Source organism: Cherax quadricarinatus, chromosome 7 (assembly GCF_038502225.1).
Source record: "Cherax quadricarinatus isolate ZL_2023a chromosome 7, ASM3850222v1, whole genome shotgun sequence".
Taxonomy (NCBI): Eukaryota; Metazoa; Arthropoda; class Malacostraca; order Decapoda; family Parastacidae; genus Cherax; species Cherax quadricarinatus.
Genome location: NC_091298.1, coordinates 3,133,836 through 3,153,796, shown reverse-complemented (window position 1 = coordinate 3,153,796; position 19,961 = coordinate 3,133,836). Strand labels below are relative to the sequence as shown.

The 19,961-nt window shown below is 42.2% G+C and overlaps 1 protein-coding gene across 12 annotated transcripts in view; it reads right to left on the bottom strand.

Annotated features, from left to right (window-relative positions):
* unc-104 (kinesin family member unc-104) overlaps positions 1-19,961 on the bottom strand; it is a 187,863-nt gene that overhangs the window by 114,893 nt on the left and 53,009 nt on the right. The gene's annotated exons all lie outside the window — the stretch shown is intronic.

The following is a 19,961-nucleotide window of genomic DNA, read 5'->3' as shown; positions in this document are numbered from 1 at the left end:
CAAAGTGAATTATTGGATGAAAAAGTAGAAGACAATTTCCTTGTGATAAAGAGTTCTTATTTTATGAATTGATATCTACGTAATTCCTAATGGAGGAAGCTTCTATTTTCATTATGGCTATTCATTATGGAAAATAACTAAAAATCATGAAAAATACCTAAAAAAAATAACTGAAAGTTATCAAAAATAATGAGAAATGACTAAAAATTATGAAAAATAACAAAGAATTTGGAAAAATAACCATAAATTATGAAAAATAAATAAACATTAACCAAAAAATGTCACTCCATTTGAAGTATTTTTTTATGCTATTTAAGAATATGCACTTAAAAACATAATAAGAGACACTTTTAGCATGATACAAGGCTGTTTTCTCTCGTTTGTTTCTTAACTGCCCGAGGCACCTTTTGCAGCACATTTAACTTATAAAAACTCTCATAACTATCTATGAAAACTGTATATACAGGATTTTTCATGTTTGTGGGGGAGAAATTGATCCAACAAACAGTGTCATCATGACCATTTTCCACTTTGAGAGAAAAAGTTTTTTCGCCCCCAAAAATCCCTGAACTATAGTTCAGCATTTTTCACCATTTTCGGCGGGATTTTCAAAATTCATTAAAATTACACCAGGTGTACTATTTTCTATACTGATTCAGAATATACACTTAAAAATGTAATATGAGATAGTTTTAGCATCATACGAGGTCTTAAACAGAGGATTAATACAACAGTTGATCTATAGCTAATACTGTCTATAAAGATAAAACAAGAAATTTATAATGAAGAAGATGCATCTATGTATATACATAAATATCCTGTAAATTATAGTACTGCTGAACCTCATGTAACACAATTATTTTCATGTGAAGCACCCCATGCATGTCAGATTCACTCCCTCCTAGTCTCATGGGCTCTATCATATTTGTTCTTAAGAGTACACATGAATCCTACTTCCACAGCCTCTTCATTGAAATAATTCCACTTTCCAACCACTCTGAGGCTGAAGAAATGCTTCCTGATGCCCGTGGCTCATGTGTGTGTCCCTGAGTACCCATTCCTGCCTCTCAAACAGCTTATCACTCTCTACCCTACCAATTACTCTGAGTATTTTGTTTATCATGTCTCCCCTGGTTCTTCTGTCCATCAGTGTTGTAAGACTGACTTCCATTACCCTCTCCATACTGCATACTTCAGCACTTTCTCCAGCTTTGTCAGTGTGGGTTCCATACTGGTGCTGCATACTCCTAGATGGGCTTAACATATGTTGTATAAAGGGCCCAGAATGACTGTTGGCTGCAGAGGTTATTTGGTTAATGTGAGGCTCTGACAATATACCAGGCAATATGCTCACCCTTAAGTTTTTCGCTCTGAAAGAGATCTGTGGCTTCTGTCACCAGTCTATACTCCGTGTCCACTCTTCTTGTCTCGTCCTCAATATTGCCTCATTACCTAGCAACTACTGGAGTTGAATTCAAGCAGCCACGTATCTGACCAATCTTGCAGTTTGTCCAGATTAATTTGGTGTCCCGTGGCCTAGTAGGCAATGCTCACACATTGAGCATCTGTGGTTCAATCCAGAGCCAGGTGGAAACACAGGGCGTGTTTCTTTACACCTGCTGTCTAATCCTGATTGGGTTATTGAGGCTAGGGCTTGGGTAGTTTCAAATTTAGGCTGGATAAATGCATGAGTGAGAGGGGTTGGATTTGAGTGGGACTTGCATATCAGAGCTTATTTCTTGGGTAGCATTGAAGGTTGGGTTGGGCAAATGTTTTGTTAGTGGGATGAACTGTAAAGGACTTTCCTAGTATGGGCCAACAGGCCTGCTGCAGTGTTCCTCCTTTCTTATGTTCTTATATTCTTATGTTCTTATGATTTTATTGACGATGATCATACTTACGATTACGAAGGGATCTGCGTTTATGAATTTTTTCTTAATAATGTGCAATGTGTTCAGAGTATATATATTCCCCAAAGAGAAACTAGGTCAAATAATAAGGATCCCAAATGGGTTAACAGGAGGCTAAAGCATCTATTAGGGGAGAAAAGGGGAATTAACAGGCACATCAAAAGAGGAAAGGTTAACCTTACCAATATGTTCAGCTTAAAAGAGAAGTAAAAATGGGGATTAGAAAGGCCAAACGTGACTATGAAATTAGAGTTGCTAATGAATCAAAGACTAATTCAAAAGAGTTCTTTCAGGTGTACAGAATGAAAGTGAGGGAAAAATTGGAAACTGGGAATGGACAGCTGATGGATAACGAAGTGGAAATGTGTTCTCTATTTAATGACTATTTTTTGTCAGTTTTTACACAGAAAGACGTAAATGAGATACCAGAAATTAGCAATTATTCAGTTCCTAATGAATTCAAATTAACTAATATTACTGTCATGAGGGACATGGTTATCAAACAAATAGATAAACTGAAGCAAAATAAGTCCCCGGGACCCGACGAGTTGTTTTCCAAGGTACTTAAAGAATGCAAGATGGAAATTAGTCAGTCATTAATGAGTGTGTTTAATGCATCCATCCTAACTGGTGTTGTGCCAGAGATGTGGAAGAAGGCTAATGTGGTTCCTATATTCAAATCAGGGGATAAGTCCATTTCTTCAAATTACCGTCCAATAAGCCTGACGTCTATAGTAGGCAAATTATGAGAATCAATTATAGCTGATGTTATTAGAAGTCACCTTGAAGAGTATAATTTGATTAATGAATCTCAGCATGGGTTCATGAGAGGTCATTCCTGCCTGACAATAGAACATTTGAGGCAGCAGACAGTGATAAAGAATATGATATTGTTTATTTAGATTTTAGTAAAGCCTTTGATAGAGTACCTCACAAGAGACTCTTAAGAATCTTAAAAGTGGCAGCTCATGGTATAAGAGATAAAGTTCTTGCATGGATAGAAAGCAGAGAGTTTCCATTAATAGGGCCAAATCTGAATGGGGATTAGTCACTAGTGGCATTCCACATGGATCAGTTTAAGGCCCACTCTTGTTCATAATTTACATTAATGACCCTGATGAAGGAATTACAAGTAACATGAGCAAATCTGCTGATGATACAAAGGTAGGCCGTATGATTCATTCTGAGGAGGATGCCAATGAACTCGAGGAGGATTTGGACAAATTAATGTCTTGGTCTGAAAAATGGCAGATGAAGTTCAAAGTGGACAAGTGTAAAGTGCTAGTCCTTGGTAATGAATATAACCCTCGAAGTTATAAACTAGGTGAGGTAGAGCTTGATCATACAGAATGTGAAAAAGACTTGGGAGTCATGGTAAGCAGAAATCTAAAGCCAAGACAGCAGTGCCTAAGTGTGTGCAATAAGGCTAACAGATTACTGGGATTTATTTCAAGAAGTTTAAGTAACATTAGTCCAAAAGTTATTTTACAGCTCTATACATCACTAGTGAGGCCTCATTTGGATTATGCCACTCAGTTTTGGCCTCCTTACTACAGGATGGATATAGACTCATTGGAGAACACACTGAGAAGAATGACTAAAATGATTTACTGTGTAAGGAATCTCCCATATGAAGATAGACTTAGAGCCTTGAATCTCCACTCTCTGGAGAGATGTAGAATGAGGGGAGATATCATCGAAGTGTATAAGTGGATGATGGGCATAAACAAAGGTGATATTGGTACAGTACTGAGGGTGTCGAACCAGGTAAGAACCAGAAATAATTAATTAAAGTTGGATAAATTTAGATTTAGAAAGGACATAGGTAAGTACTGGTTTTCGAACAGAGTTGTGGATACGTGGAACAATCATCCGAGTAGGGTGATTGAGGCTAGGACCTTGGGTAGCTTTAAAGAGAGATTGGGTACGAATGGTATATAATACCGACAAGATGAGATTAAGACACATGTGCAACATCTGGGTATCTTTATTGTAGACGTTTCGCCATCCAGTGGCTTTATCAATACAAATTCTAGGACATAACTTGAAGACAGTAGAACTATGTACAGAAGATGAGGTAATCAGTCCCTCAACCTAGGAGTAGGTGCGAAGAGCACCATAGTCGTGCTATGGTGCTCTTCGCACCTACTCCTAGGTAGAGTGGCAAGTTAAGAGGCAGAGCCAGGTTCTGAGAGTTGACCCATGTAACCGCAAATAAGTGAGTACACAGTTAAGCCAACAGGACCTACAAATACACGCAAAACAAATATTTCAAGGAAGTTGCGATAATTAATATTAGTTGTACAAGGGCTCAACAGGTTTACCAACTAAAGATGAAAAAGGCACAATACCATGACTGGAACAATGCACAAATGGATCACACATTTCCATGAGGACTGAGAGGAGCGACAGAACCAATATACTAGTCTATAGCAAAAGCTTTCAACCAGAAATCTGAAAAAAATGCTACTATGGATGCCAATATAGAAAAGGAAGGATAGACATGAGGTACTGAACTACATGCCAGTATCTAGATTCACATATTGGATGCTTTGGAGAAGCTTCTAAGAAGGGTACTGGAGAATATGGTGAGGAGCAGATCTATCACAAAAACCGGCACAGATTTAGGTATGGGAATTCCAAGCATATAGCTATAATTACTGGAAAACATTGTGTTAATGAAGAATTTAAAGGTATCAAGAAGAAAACTGAGCGAGGTGATGCCGCTTCACTGGAACACACCTATGTGTCAGCACCGTCTTGCTCTAGTTAATATTTATATAGTTAATATTGTTTGCAACACATGTTTAGCCCGTCCTACTGCCATATGGCCCAAGCCTTCATTATCCACGCTAATGAAGGCTTAACATTACTTAACATCGAATAACCCAGATTATGATAAACCATTATTCTACAAAACTAGATTATGTTCCGGCCCACTTTGGACCAATATAAAGCCACGACTTGATAATGGCCCAGGATGCACCGAAACTTAGTTTTAATATACATACAGTATATCTCCAATTTTTTGGTTAGTTGTGAAATGTTCTTGCAGCTGACTATAACTTTCATTCTTCAAGCATAGTTCTCAAACAATGAAGATATCTACAGAAGCAGGCACGGGGATGCTGCCTGAAATAGTCCATTTTACTCGTAAAACTTCATAATATACATAAGAATCACGCCAAGCCTCTGAAGCATACCTCGACATTAAAAAGTAATGTAAAGATATTGAAATTTGTGCTTAAACTTCATAATAAAGTTGGGTATGTCGCCAGCCAGTGTTGCATCACTCACACTCATCACTTGCTGCTGCGAATATAACCCAAACACAAGTTCGTGAAAGTTATTCTAACCTTCACATTTTATAGAGCTCAAACAGCAGGAACTAAACATTCTGAAAGTTTCAAACTTTTTGCAACAATGACCAAGTCGTAGCATATGAAAGGGAGGAGAGGAGGCTGGGTTACAGGAAGGAATATCAGAGGGAGGAGGTTTGGTTACATGAAGGAATATCAGAGAGAGGAGGTTGGGTTACAGGAAGGAATATTAGAGAGAGGAGGCTGGGTTACAGGAAGGAATATTAGAGAGGAGGCTGGGTTACAGGAAGAGGACATGAAGAGAGAGAGGAGGCTGGGTTACATGAAGGAATATTAGAGAAAGGAGGCTGGGTTACATGAAGGAATATTAGAGAGAGGAGGCTGGGTTACATGAAGGAATATTAGAGAGAGGAGGCTGGGTTATAGGAAGGAATATTAGAGAGGAGGCTGGGTTACAGGAAGGAATATCAGAGAGAGGAGGCTGGGTTACATGAAGGAATATTAGAGAGAGGAGGCTGGGTTACATGAAGGAATATTAGAGAGAGGAGGCTGGGTTACATGAAGGAATATTAGAGAGAGGAGGCTGGGTTACATGAAGGAATATTAGAGAAAGGAGGCTGGGTTACATGAAGGAATATTAGAGAGAGGAGGCTGGGTTACATGAAGGAATATTAGAGAGAGGAGGCTGGGTTACAGGAAGGAATATTAGAGAGGAGGCTGGGTTACAGGAAGGAATATTAGAGAGAGGAGGCTGGGTTACATGAAGGAATATTAGAGAGAGGAGGCTGGGTTACATGAAGGAATATTAGAGAGAGGAGGCTGGGTTACAGGAAGGAATATTAGAGAGAGGAGGCTGGGTTACATGAAGGAATATTAGAGAGAGGAGGCTGGGTTACATGAAGGAATATTAGAGGGAGGAGGCTGGGTTACATGAAGGAATATTAGAGAGAGGAGGCTGGGTTACAGGAATGAATATCAGAGAGAGGAGGCTGGGTTACAGGAAGGAATATCAGAGAGAGGAGGTTGGGTTACAGGAAGGAATATCAGAGAGAGGAGGTTGGGTTACATGAAGGAATATCAGAGAGAGGAGGCTGGGTTACAGGAAGGAAAATCAGAGAGAGGAGGTTGGGTTACAGAAAGGAATATCAGAGAGAGGAGGTTGGGTTACATGAAGGAATATCAGAGAGAGGAGGTTGGGTTACATGAAGGAATATCAGAGAAAGGAGGCTGGGTTACAGGAAGGAATATCAGAGAGGAGGTTGGGTTACATGAAGGAATATCAGAGAGAGGAGGTTGGGTTACAGGAAGGAATATCAGAGAGAGGAGGTTGGGTTACATGAAGGAATATCAGAGAGAGGATGTTGGGTTACATGAAGGAATATCAGAGAGAGGAGGTTGGGTTACATGAAGGAATATCAGAGAGAGGAGGTTGGGTTACATGAAGGAATATTAGAGAGAGGAGGTTGGGTTACAGGAAGGAATATCAGAGAGAGGAGGTTGGGTTACATGAAGGAATATCAGAGAGAGGAGGTTGGGTTACATGAAGGAATATCAGAGAGAGGAGGCTGGGTTACAGGAAGGGATATCAGAGAGAGGAGGTTGGGTTACAGGAAGGAATATCAGAGAGAGGAGGTTGGGTTACATGAAGGAATATTAGAGAGGAGGAGGTTGGGTTACAGGAAGGAATATCAGAGAGAGGAGGTTGGGTTACATGAAGGAATATCAGAGAGAGGAGGTTGGGTTACATGAAGGAATATCAGAGAGGAGGCTGGGTTACAGGAAGGAATATCAGAGAGGAGGTTGGGTTACAGGAAGGAATATCAGAGAGAGGAGGTTGGGTTACATGAAGGAATATCAGAGAGAGGAGGTTGGGTTACATGAAGGAATATCAGAGAGGAGGCTGGGTTACAGGAAGGAATATCAGAGAGAGGAGGTTGGGTTACATGAAGGAATATCAGAGAGAGGAGGTTGGGTTACATGAAGGAATATCAGAGAGAGGAGGTTGGGTTACATGAAGGAATATCAGAGAGAGGAGGTTGGGTTACAGGAAGGAATATCAGAGAGAGGAGGTTGGGTTCCATGAAGGAATATCAGAGAGAGGAGGTTGGGTTACATGAAGGAATATCAGAGAGAGGAGGTTGGGTAACAGGAAGGAATATCAGAGAGAGGAGGTTGGGTTACATGAAGGAATATCAGAGAGAGGAGGTTGGGTTACATGAAGGAATATCAGAGAGAGGAGATTGGGTTACAGGAAGGAATATCAGAGAGAGGAGGTTGGGTTACAGGAAGGAATATCAAAGAGAGGAGGTTGGGTTACATGAAGGAATATCAGAGAGAGGAGATTGGGTTACAGGAAGGAATATCAGAGAGAGGAGGATGGGTTACATGAAGGAATATCAGAGAGGAGGTTGGGTTACATGAAGGAATATCAGAGAGAGGAGGTTGGGTTACAGGAAGGAATATCAAAGAGAGGAGGTTGGGTTACATGAAGGAATATCAGAGAGAGGAGGTTGGGTTACATGAAGGAATATCAGAGAGAGGAGGTTGGGTTACATGAAGGAATATCAGAGAGAGGAGGTTGGGTTACATGAAGGAATATCAGAGAGAGGAGGTTGGGTTACATGAAGGAATATCAGAGAGAGGAGGCTGGGTTACAGGAAGGAATATCAGAGAGAGGAGGCTGGGTTACAGGAAGGAATATCAGAGAGAGGAGGTTGGGTTACAGGAAGGAATATCAGAGAGAGGAGGTTGGGTTACATGAAGGAATATCAGAGAGAGGAGGTTGGGTTACAGGAAGGAATATCAGAGAGAGGAGGCTGGGATACAGGAAGGAATATCAGAGAGAGGAGGTTGGGTTACAGGAACGAATATCAGAGAGAGGTTGGGTTACAGGAAGGAATATCAGAGAGAGGAGGTTGGGTTACATGAAGGAATATCAGAGAGAGGAGGTTGGGTTACAGGAAGGAATATCAGAGAGAGGAGGTTGGGTTACATGAAGGAATATCAGAGAGAGGAGGTTGGGTTACAGGAAGGAATATCAGAGAGAGGAGGCTGGGTTACAGGAAGGAATATCAGAGAGAGGAGGTTGGGTTACAGGAAGGAATATCAGAGAGAGGAGGTTGGGTTACATGAAGGAATATCAGAGAGAGGAGGTTGGGTTACAGGAAGGAATATCAGAGAGAGGAGGCTGGGTTACAGGAAGGAATATCAGAGAGAGGAGGTTGGGTTACATGAAGGAACATCAGAGAGAGGAGGTTGGGTTACAGGAAGGAATATCAGAGAGAGGAGGTTGGGTTACATGAAGGAATATCAGAGAGAGGAGGCTGGGTTACAGGAAGGAACATCAGAGAAAGGAGGTTGGGTTACAGGAAGGAATATCAGAGAAAGGAGGTTGGGTTACAGGAAGGAATATCAGAGGGAGGAGGTTGGGTTACAGAAAGGAATATCAGAGAGAGGAGGTTGGGTTACAGGAAGGAATATCAGAGAGAGGAGGCTGGGTTACAGGAAGAAATATCAGAGAAAGGAGGTTGGGTTACATGAAGGAATATCAGAGGGAGGAGGTTGGGTTACATGAAGGAATATCAGAGGAGGAGGAGGCTGGGTTACAGGAAGGAATATCAGAGAGAGGAGGCTGGGTTACAGGAAGGAATATCAGAGAAAGGAGGTTGGGTTACAGGAAGGAATATCAGAGAGAGGAGGCCGGGTTACAGGAAGGAATATCTGAGAAAGGAGGTTGGGTTACAGGAAGGAATATCAGAGGGAGGAGGTTGGGTTACATGAAGGAATATCAGAGAGAGGAGGCTGGGTTACAGGAAGGAATATCTGAGAAAGGAGGTTGGGTTACAGGAAGGAATATCAGAGAGAGGAGGCCGGGTTACAGGAAGGAATATCTGAGAAAGGAGGTTGGGTTACAGGAAGGAATATCAGAGAGAGGAGGTTGGGTTACATGAAGGAATATCAGAGGAGGAGGAGGCTGGGTTACAGGAAGGAATATCAGAGAGAGGAGGCTGGGTTACAGGAAGGAATATCAGAGAAAGGAGGTTGGGTTACAGGAAGGAATATCAGAGGGAGGAGGTTGGGTTACATGAAGGAATATCAGAGAGAGGAGGTTGGGTTACAGGAAGGAATATCAGAGAGAGGAGGCTGGGTTACAGGAAGGAATATCAGAGAGAGGAGGCTGGGTTGCAGGGAAGAATATCAGAGAGAGGAGGCTGGGTTGCAGGAAAGAATATCAGAGAGGAGGCTGGGTTGCAGGGAAGAATATCAGAGAGAGGAGGCTGGGTTGCAGGAAGGAATATCAGAGAGAGGAGGTTGGGTTACATGAAGGAATATTAGAGAGAGGAGGTTGGGTTACAGGAAGGAATATCAGAGAGAGGAGGTTGGGTTACATGAAGGAATATCAGAGAGAGGAGGTTGGGTTACATGAAGGAATATCAGAGAGAGGAGGTTGGGTTACATGAAGGAATATCAGAGAGAGGAGGTTGGGTTACAGGAAGGAATATCAGAGAGAGGAGGTTGGGTTCCATGAAGGAATATCAGAGAGAGGAGGTTGGGTTACATGAAGGAATATCAGAGAGAGGAGGTTGGGTTACAGGAAGGAATATCAGAGAGAGGAGGTTGGGTTACATGAAGGAATATCAGAGAGAGGAGGTTGGGTTACATGAAGGAATATCAGAGAGAGGAGATTGGGTTACAGGAAGGAATATCAGAGAGAGGAGGTTGGGTTACATGAAGGAATATCAGAGAGGAGGTTGGGTTACATGAAGGAATATCAGAGAGAGGAGGTTGGGTTACAGGAAGGAATATCAAAGAGAGGAGGTTGGGTTACATGAAGGAATATCAGAGAGAGGAGATTGGGTTACAGGAAGGAATATCAGAGAGAGGAGGTTGGGTTACATGAAGGAATATCAGAGAGGAGGTTGGGTTACATGAAGGAATATCAGAGAGAGGAGGTTGGGTTACAGGAAGGAATATCAAAGAGAGGAGGTTGGGTTACATGAAGGAATATCAGAGAGAGGAGGTTGGGTTACATGAAGGAATATCAGAGAGAGGAGGTTGGGTTACATGAAGGAATATCAGAGAGAGGAGGTTGGGTTACATGAAGGAATATCAGAGAGAGGAGGTTGGGTTACATGAAGGAATATCAGAGAGGAGGTTGGGTTACATGAAGGAATATCAGAGAGAGGAGGCTGGGTTACAGGAAGGAATATCAGAGAGAGGAGGTTGGGTTACAGGAAGGAATATCAGAGAGAGGAGGTTGGGTTACATGAAGGAATATCAGAGAGAGGAGGTTGGGTTACATGAAGGAATATCAGAGAGAGGAGGTTGGGTTACAGGAAGGAATATCAAGAGAGAGGAGGCTGGGATACAGGAAGGAATATCAGAGAGAGGAGGTTGGGTTACATGAAGGAATATCAGAGAGAGGAGGTTGGGTTACATGAACGAATATCAGAGAGAGGTTGGGTTACAGGAAGGAATATCAGAGAGAGGAGGTTGGGTTACATGAAGGAATATCAGAGAGAGGAGGTTGGGTTACAGGAAGGAATATCAGAGAGAGGAGGTTGGGTTACATGAAGGAATATCAGAGAGAGGAGGTTGGGTTACAGGAAGGAATATCAGAGAGAGGAGGCTGGGTTACAGGAAGGAATATCAGAGAGAGGAGGTTGGGTTACAGGAAGGAATATCAGAGAGAGGAGGTTGGGTTACATGAAGGAATATCAGAGAGAGGAGGCTGGGTTACAGGAAGGAATATCAGAGAGAGGAGGTTGGGTTACAGGAAGGAATATCAGAGAGAGGAGGCTGGGTTACAGGAAGGAATATCAGAGAGAGGAGGTTGGGTTACATGAAGGAACATCAGAGAGAGGAGGTTGGGTTACAGGAAGGAATATCAGAGAGAGGAGGTTGGGTTACATGAAGGAATATCAGAGAGAGGAGGCTGGGTTACAGGAAGGAATATCAGAGAAAGGAGGTTGGGTTACAGGAAGGAATATCAGAGAAAGGAGGTTGGGTTACAGGAAGGAATATCAGAGAGAGGAGGTTGGGTTACAGGAAGGAATATCAGAGAGAGGAGGCTGGGTTACAGGAAGAAATATCAGAGAAAGGAGGTTGGGTTACATGAAGGAATATCAGAGGGAGGAGGTTGGGTTACATGAAGGAATATCAGAGAAAGGAGGCTGGGTTACAGGAAGTAATATCAGAGGGAGTAGGTTGGGTTACATGAAGGAATATCAGAGAGAGGAGGCCGGGTTACAGGAAGGAATATCTGAGAAAGGAGGTTGGGTTACAGGAAGGAATATTAGAGAGAGGAGGTTGGGTTATATGAAGGAATATCAGAGGAGGAGGAGGCTGGGTTACAGGAAGGAATATGAGAGAGGAGGCTGGGTTACAGGAAGGAATATCAGAGAAAGGAGGTTGGGTTACAGGAAGGAATATCAGAGGGAGGAGGTTGGGTTACATGAAGGAATATCAGAGAGAGGAGGTTGGGTTACAGGAAGGAATATCAGAGAGAGGAGGCTGGGTTACAGGAAGGAATATCAGAGAGAGGAGGCTGGGTTGCAGGGAAGAATATCAGAGAGAGGAGGCTGGGTTGCAGGGAAGAATATCAGAGAGGAGGCTGGGTTGCAGGGAAGAATATCAGAGAGAGGAGGCTGGGTTGCAGGAAGGAATATCAGAGAGAGGAGGTTGGGTTACATGAAGGAACATCAGAGAGAGGAGGTTGGGTTATAGGAAGGAATATCAGAGAGAGGAGGTTGGTTTACATGAAGGAATATCAGAGAGAGGAGGCTGGGTTACAGGAAGGAATATCAGAGAAAGGAGGTTGGGTTACAGGAAGGAATATCAGAGAAAGGAGGTTGGGTTACAGGAAGGAATATCAGAGGGAGGAGGTTGGGTTACAGGAAGGAATATAAGAGAGAGGAGGTTGGGTTACAGGAAGGAATATCAGAGAAAGGAGGTTGGGTTACATGAAGGAATATCAGAGGGAGGAGGTTGGGTTACATGAAGGAATATCAGAGGGAGGAGGTTGGGTTACATGAAGGAATATCAGAGAGAGGAGGCTGGGTTACAGGAAGTAATATCAGAGGGAGTAGGTTGGGTTACATGAAGGAATATCAGAGAGAGGAGGCCGGGTTACAGGAAGGAATATCAGAGAAAGGAGATTGGGTTACAGGAAGGAATATCAGAGAGAGGAGGTTGGGTTACAGAAAGGAATATTAGAGAGTGGAAGCTGGGGTGGTTGGAGAGCTGGTCATTGACTACATGTCTTCTACTCAATAAATTATTTTTACACGATAAATGAAGCCTCTCACGTAAAAGGCGTAAAAACCACTGGAGAAGTATACAAGTCACCAATATCACTCAGTTCACCAAGGGTAAGCCACCATTTAATGCTACCCTTGTCAGTCAAATGATCAATGAAAACCTTAACTTCAAATAAAAAAGTCTTTCCAAGCCGCTGCCACAGTGCCAGCACCACTGAGCTTGTCATCTTTTGAACAAGACCTGTGTCAGGGGTTTTACCTACAACGACGAATACCATAAAAATAGTGGCGTACGAGGGCCCCCCTCCACACAGCTACTCTCATTATACACTATTACTGCATTACTCTCATTACGTCAGTCTGCCTCAACCCCCCCCTCCCCCTCATACGCATCTTGTAATCATCTTCACTCTCACTAATACCATGTTATCCTCCCTCTCTCCTCCCTTGTAATGTAATTACCCCTTTCCTTCCTTGTAACGTAATCACCATCTCCCCTTTGTAGTGTAATAATTCTCTTCTCTCCTGTAACGTAATCACCTTTCCCTTCCTTGTAACGTAATCATCCTCTCCTCCCTTCTAACGTAATCATCCTCTCCCCCATTGTAGTGTAATCATTCACTCCTCCCATGTAATGTAATCATCCTCTCTCCCTTGTAGTGTAATCATTCACTCTTCCCTTGTTATGTAATCATTCTCTTCTAACGTAATCATCATCTCCTTTCTTGAAACCTCCCTCTCCACCCTTATAATCTCTCTCCACCCATGTAATCTCCCTCTCCTTCCATGTAATCACTTTTCCCTCCACTGCCGTAATTAACATCACAGGTACCTAGGTTGATGAGTTTCATTATATTAAAGGCTCACAGCACAAACAAGTAGATGAGTAACATATAAGTGCAACACCTGACTAAATGTCACTTTATTGTTGACAATAAAAGACAATAGAGTCAATAAAGGACAACAAAGAGACATTCCCCACAGGAATGGACATGAAGGTGGTGGGACCTTCAATGTTGCCCAACCTGCCCCTGGTGCAGGGCAAGCGTGCACAGTGTACATGCCAACGTCTGGAGTAAAGCTGAAGCCAGCCGTTAGGGGATCAGAGTCGTTAAGAACCAGAGAGATTAAGAACAGGTGCCATTAAGGACCGAAGACTTTAAGGATTGGGGCCACTGAAAGTTGGGATTTTTAAAGACCAGTCGTTAAGGACCGGCGATGTGTGGGACCAGAGCCGATCACGAGCAGATCTGTTAAGGGCAAGTCCATTAAGGACCAGATTTGTTACGAACTAGTCCCATTAATAACCCGACTTGTTAAGGACCAGACCCGTTAATGACTAGAATGTAAAGAGCCAAATCTGTTAGGGACCACATTTGTTGAAGGCCCGATCTGTTAAATGCCACATCATTAAGGACCAGAACAATTATGGACCAGTTATGCAAAGAACTAGCGTAGTTAAGGTCTAAAGCATCTAACGACTGGCAATGTTGAGGACCAGAGCAATTAAGGAGCTGGTTAGGAACTAGCGTCGGTAATGACTGGTGAAGTAATATAGCGGGCACAAACTGGAGGTAGAATCTGATAAGTCGAGTATGAAGTAAGAGGAACTAGGGATAACAAAAAGTGCTTCACTGTATTAGCCGGCGTAGGTCAGTGTGTGTGTGTGTGTGTGTGTGTGTGTGTGTGTGTGTGTGTGTGTGTGTGTGTGTGTGTGTGTGTGTGTGTGTGTGTGTGTGTGCATGCTTGTGTCGTGCGTGCGTGCGCATGCATGTGTGCGTGTGAATGGGGATGTTAACAGGTCAGTGGTGTTGTGCTGATGGGGGACGGGGGGGATAAGGGAAGGGGAGGTGGCAGGCGACACGAAGTCTTCCCTTGAAGATCAATACAACCACCCGCGCGCACGCACATACACACACACACACACACACACACACACACACACACACAAACACGGCAAATGTAAAGCAAATGATGCAAAAAGAATAGATATATTAGAGAGAGAGGTTGTAAAATATCTTGAACAAGCTACACATATGATCAGGCAAATTGCTGCTAGAACGCAAATCCCTATAATAAATCATAAGAGGGAAGAAAAAGAGAATACCGGGTAGAGAACATAGCTTGGGTCGAGAGAGAGAGAGAGAGAGAGAGAGAGAGAGAGAGAGAGAGAGAGAGCAGGAATGAAATGCAAAAAAAAAGGAAGGGAAACAAAATATGAGGAGGGGCAGGTTTGAGGATGAGCGATGCAGCGGGAGTAGGAACAGCCTGAAGGAAGGATGAACGAAAACGAAGGAAAGAAATGAAAGGAATACGGGACAAGCCATTCAAACTGCGGACATCCCAGGAGAGAAGAATACTGAGCAGACGAGATGAAACTTGGTGTTGGGATCTTGACAACATAACAAGATGGTAACCATCAGGCAGGTGGGAATACAAAGAGAGGATTGAGATGAACACAAGGTAACCATGAGAACCAACCCCCAAACATTCTTCCTTTCTTCATTCTTCCTTCCTTCTTAATCCCTCAAGACAGGCGTCAGTAAACCTACGCTACATATTTCACATGGAGGGAGGTGGAGACGTTATTAGACAGGGACCAACTCCTGCTCCCTAGCTCTTTAATTTATACGATAATAGCAATAATTGTGATAATTTCTTAGTACACCACCGTGTATGTTACTCAACGCTTATAGCAGTAATTATATATATATATATATATATATATATATATATATATATATATATATATATATATATATATATATATATATATATATATATATATATATTTTTTTTTTTTTTTTTTTTTTTTTTTTTTCAACAAGTCGGCCGTCTCCCACCGAGGCAGGGTGACCCAAAAAAGAAAGAAAATCCCCAAAAAGAAAATACTTTCATCATCATTCAACACTTTCACCACACTCGCACATTATCACTGTTTTTTGCAGAGGTGCTCAGAATACAACAGTCTAGAAGCATACACATATAAAGATACACAACATATCCCTCCAAACTGCCAATATCCCAAACCCCTCCTTTAAAGTGCAGGCATTGTACTTCCCATTTCCAGGACTCAAGTCCGACTATATGAAAATAACCGGTTTCCCTGAATCCCTTCACTAAATATTACCCTGCTCACACTCCAACAGATCGTCAGGTCCCAAGTACCATTCGTCTCCATTCACTCCTATCTAACACGCTCACGCACGCTTGCTGGAAGTCCAAGCCCCTTACCCACAAAACCTCCTTTACCCCCTCTCTCCAACCCTATATATATATATATATATATATATATACACACACAAATAACCCGCACATAAAAGAGAGAAGCTTACGACGACGTTTCGGTCCGACTTGGACCATTGACAAAGTCGCACTAACCAGAAGTGGAGTAGGACGGCTATATATAGGCAGGAAGAGGTGATAGTGGTAGTAGTAGTAGTAGTAGTAGTAGTAGTAGTAGTAGTAGTAGTAGTAGTAGTAGTAGTAGTAGTAGTAGTAGTAGTAGAAGAAGAAGAAGAATGGTATATAATACCGACAAGATGAAATTAAGACACATGCGCAACACCCGGGCATCCCTATCGTAGACGTTTCGACATCCAGCCAGCCACTGGATGGCGAAACGTCCACAACAAAGACAACCAGACGCCGCACATGTTTATATATATTATATATATATATATATATATATATATATATATATATATATATATATATATATATATATATATATATATATATATATATATATATATATATATATAATATTGGTGAGAGAAGTGACGAGGACTGGTGAGGTACAAGGCTGACTATTTCAGGAGAGGAGGGCGGTGTGTGTTGACGACCATGTGAGCCAGGGGTTCGGCCACCCTCACTGTTTATGGTAGGAATGACTGATTCCAGTCATTTTCTTCTGTTCCTGTCTTTTTCATGGATAACAATGCTAATTCACACGCGAAGCTGTGTTACTGACTTTGTGGGGTGTTAATGGCATGACAAGCATATCTGTGATAATATTGGGGTGTACACAGATCCCTAGCCGACTCACCTACATACAGTTTATTTCAACTGCTGCCCTACAAGAGATGGTATGGAGATGCTTACATTCTCCCCAGAAGAGGTTTTAAGACTCTTAGTCCCAGTAGTATCTGACAGTGGTGGTGATGTAATTGGTTTTCCTTTGTAATCCACAAGCGTTCTTAGGTACCTTAGATATATGGACTATTACAGTTACTATTGATAACACCTCTGGGTGTTAATTATTCCACACTATCCTCCTACAATCACTATGAAGGTGACAGGAAAATGTAAACAGTAGAAGATCTCATATAATTTTGTGACACTCAACTCTCACAAAATTAGTTGCAGATTCTGAAAATCCTAACCTAGCAGCCTAAGAGAACACTTCTCTTGGGTTTAGTGTACTGGTGACACCAAAACTGAAAGACATCCTTCTTGTTTTTTGAGTTTACAGTAAACACTAAATTGAAAGGAGTAGAGACTACTGTATCTGTGTATCAAGAGGTTGAGGACAGGAAGAGTGTTATTATTTTCCTCTTGATAAGGTAACCTGGAAAAAGTGGTGCCTAGCAAAAAGTAGGCAATCAGGTCTGACCTAAGCAAGGTACCTCCAATACCCAGGGTACGGAGCCTTGAGCAACATCAGGGCAGCATCCCTGAAGAGCACCCCAGCAGTAAAAATACACGGGGAAAAGGTTGCAGTACCCCTGAAGAACACCTGGGGGATGCAGCAGGTAATCCGCACTCTGCAGCTGAACATTTAATGCAGATTTCCTCTTTTTTCTAGCAACAACTGGGGGAAGGGGGAATAAAGTCGTCATATTTAATCACGCGTTAATGCAACTTTTTCACTGACCACGGCTACAAAAATGGTTGGATATTCGTTTAACTGCCTCTGAAATGGCGTAATTCAAACATAATTATCAACAAGACTTTCTCCATTAAAACACGTCGACACATTCAAGAGTAATACCAACACCATGCACCGGTTGGTAATTTAACTGAGTATGTATGTTGGTGTTGTGATACATTGGATACATCCATTATCACACACATGCTGAGTGTTAGATATATACATTATAACACATACTCTTGAATATATCCATTACAAATGACAACACACACACACACACACACACACACACACAGGGCCAGGAGCTCGGACTCGACCCCCGCAACCTCAACTAGGTGAGTATCATAATTACTAATATCCTTATTATAAAGATGATATTACTTTTAATATGCATGTTTTCCTTATTTAATACATCTTTGTTTGCAAATGTTTGTTTACTTATAATTATCTTTGCCTTAAGTTACTTCCTGGGATCCTTGTTCTTGCAGCCTACTGTCTGACAAGGTCTCCTTGTTGTTGCTCTAATCATGTAAAATGTTGGTGACTGTAGATCGCAATCTGATATAGAAAGTTTAGTGGTGGGCAGCATTTTAGGTGTAACCTGACAGGTGATCACTTTAGACTTGTTGTATTGTGGTAAGTGAAACCTGGCTGATTATCGAAGACTTGTTGTATTGTGGTAAGTGAAACCTGGATGGTGGATACCGTAGACTTGTTGTATTGTGGTAAGTGAAACCTGGATGGTGGTTACCGTAGATTTTTTGTAGTGGTAAATGAAACCTAGATGGTAGTTACCGTAATTTGTTGTACTGTGGTACGTGAAACTTGGCTGGTGGTTACCGTAGAGTTGTTTTAGAATGGTAAGTTGAACCTGGCTAAAACAAACCACACTAAAACACACGTGTTAGTGTGGTAAGTTAAACCTGGCTGGTGTTTCCCGTGGAGCTGTTGTAGTATGTTATGTGAAACATGGCTGTTGATCCCCGTGGAGTTTTTGTAATGGTTGGTGGTTGCTGCAAAGTTGTTACAGATTGGTTAAGTGAAATTCGGCTGGTGAGTATGGTAGAATTGTGTTACGTGTGACGCAATATAATCACCCAGAGTGGAGCCCTTTACTGTGTGGCGCTACTAAATGTACCATCATGCAGTGTGGCTCCGTCACTCACAGTGTAACCACTCAGTGCTGTGTCAAGGGACCAGCTCCAAGCGGGTGCCAGGGGCGGACACTCACATCATTAATACCAAGAGAAAAACAAATAACAGAAAAACCTAACCTAAAGTGTTCTTTCCAATGAGTTACACAAGTAGAAAATACCAGAATTCTCTTCCACATGAAAAACAATTAAAAAACGAGAATGAACAGCAAGTGCAAGAAATAGTGTTGTAACTGTACGAGGTGAAACTGTGAAGACTGGACTGCACGAACATGTGTGTGCTGGTGAAGCTGCAAACAGCAACAGGAAACTACATGCTAGACAGCAGCAGCAGTGGGATACAGACAGCAGCAGCAGCTTGATACAAGCGCCAGCAGTGGGATGAAGACACCCACAGTGGGATACAGAAGCAAGTAGTGGGATACACACGCAGGTAGTGGAATACACACGCCAGCAGTGGGATGAAGACACCCACAGTGGGATACAGAAGCCAGTAGTGGGATATACACGCCGGTAGTGGAATACAGACAATAGCAGTGTTGCCGCAGTACCCAACACAGGCTGCGAAACACTAAATATATACAGTCATACCCCGTCCTACGTCATTAACTAGTCCCAAGAGCCGTGACGTAACCAGTCATTGACGTAAACCGGACGTAATGCCTTGAAATGAAGACAAACACCGTAAAACATGCGTAAATAACTCGAGAAAGAATATAACTATTGATAAACCTTAAAAAAACACTAAAACCACATTTTAGTCATATTTTTTTAAAAAATAATGAACACAGTTAAAAATTATGACGTAGGTGACGTTGCTGAGTGACGTAAAGTCGGATGTAAAACCGTTCGCTGAACTGAAATTTACTCTAGAAAAGTGACGTAAAGGCGTATTTGACGTAGGCCGAAATATCGTAAAGTGGGGTATAACTGTATATATAGCATCATAGAACAAAGACACACCCCTAAACATTGTCCCGAAGAATTAACCTAGAAGAAAAATGTGACGGACGCTTAAACAAGTTCTTAAAACATTACCTATAAAGCTGACAGCCTAAAGTGAATGCGATATATTTATCTACGTTAATTTAATGCTAAACTCACCTAAAAATGCTGCTGCAGGTAAAATAATAATAAACAAAATGTTATTACGTGGGGTGGAGTGAGCATATATACAGAGGTTAGGTTAGGTAAGGTTTGTCAGGAAACAGGACAAGTGTTTCTTGATGCGGGTCTTAAGTCATATAATGACCCACAGCCTTCCGCCGGCTACACAGGAAGGTTACAGGGGTTGCTCCAGCAGGCAAGCTGACCGGTAGCAGTAAGGGCTGGGAGGAGAGCTTTCTGAAATACTATCACTTATGTGTGAGGGGTAATTGACTTGTGCTCTCGCCTCCAATTAATAAGCACACTCATAAGTGTGTGTGTGTGTGTGTGTGCGTGTG